We start from the raw sequence: 1,696 nt of genomic DNA, 5'->3' as shown, positions 1-1,696 counted from the left end.
ATTCTAATTTGTTGAGATAGTGAATTGGTGGGTTTTTGTTAAATAGGAGTCAAAATCATCACAGTTAAAACAACCAAAGACTTAAACTACTTTAAGTGTTTACGAGTTTCACAATTTGAGTTAATACTTTTATTATCGTCTATCTGGCTTCTGAATGCATACAGAGCTTATACAGGGATATTCAAGGCAGCTCATGGAGGGCTACTGCACTTAGTTCCAACACACCTGCCTGTAAATTTCAAGTGGTGTGTTATTAGTTGGTTTGATTAATTGTTCAGGTGTGTTCAACTATGACCCAAATTGAACTTGAGACTTTTTACATAAACCAAACAACCTCACATTTTGCAATAACTACACATAGTAAGAGTGATTAAAGGGTTAGTTCATCCAAACATATAAATTCAGTCAGTATTTACTTGTTTGTTCACCCTTTTTTTCTGAACACAAAAGGTGATTTTGGTCAGGTTCTGATGGTTTGTTAATACAGTATCAGTCAATGGACTTTCAAAAGCATAATCAAATAATGTCATGAAACATCTGAAAGTCACGCTTCATTGGCTGATATTGTATGAATAGAAACCAGCAGAACAAAGAAAAACAACAAGAGGGATCGAACAACATGAAGGCAGGTAAATAATGACTGAATTTATATAGGTTTAGGTGAACTAAACTTTTAAGCCCCCAAAATGGAAACTATATAAAACGTATGTATGCATTCATATTATAGTAGAACCTTGAAGAAATGACCACTGCTTTAGAAGAAAACAGCAGCTTAATTAAGCTTTTGTGCCCAAGACACTTTTAAAAAAGGCTGTACTGAACTCTTTTCCACTTATATTTATGCATTTGGCTGATGCTTTTATCCAAAGTGACGTACAGTGTTCTTATTACAGGGACCCCCAATCCCCCTGGAGTAAAGAGCCTTGCTCAAGGACACACTGGTGGTTGCAAACCGGCAACCTTCTGCTTAGTTAAGTGGTTTAGCCTACTACACCACAAAAGTGATAATGCTACAACACAAATTAGCATGTACTTGTAAACATATGAAATCATGCAAGAAATGGAAATGAAGTGTAAAATGTTTTGAATATTTTATAGGTAGTCATGCTCATGGAGAGCAGCCACACAAACGTTTGGAGCAGACACAGCTGCAGCCAGATTGTCCCGCACGTGATCTCCCACTCTTGCCTGAGGGTTGTGGAGTTCAGGGGGGCCTTCTTCATAGTCTTCCTCATTCTCTGCCTCAACGATGTCCCCATTGAGAAGAGCGAGATTGTGAAGCACAGCACAGCACGCAACAACCTCAGGCACGAAAGCAGGGCTGATCTCGAAGGCCTTGAAGAAAATAGAGCGCCAACGTGTCCTCATCATCCCGAAAGCTCTCTCAATGATGTTTCGGGCACGGGAGTGCTTGCCGTTGAAACGAGCCTGCACAGGGTTCCGTTCAGGCTCTCTGTATGGGGCGATGAGGCAGATGGGTGCATTCAGACAAGGAGAACCACCATCCTGAGGATGCACTTCCCTGGTGGTGGGTAAAGGCTGGCAGTATACACAGGGCTGTTCCTCAGCACCCTGGCATCATACACAGACCCAGGATATCCCACAAAGATGTCAATAAATTTCCCCCGGTTATCAGTGATGGCCTGGAGTTTAACAGTGGGAGTTATTTGCTGGAGGTTTCATGCGGATATGACAG

This window comes from Sinocyclocheilus grahami, unplaced genomic scaffold (assembly GCF_001515645.1).
Source record: "Sinocyclocheilus grahami isolate Dianchi unplaced genomic scaffold, SAMN03320097.WGS_v1.1 scaffold1347.1, whole genome shotgun sequence".
In the NCBI taxonomy this organism is placed as follows: Eukaryota; Metazoa; Chordata; class Actinopteri; order Cypriniformes; family Cyprinidae; genus Sinocyclocheilus; species Sinocyclocheilus grahami.
The sequence above is the reverse complement of the archived record's forward strand: the minus strand, read 5'-3'. Positions refer to the sequence as shown.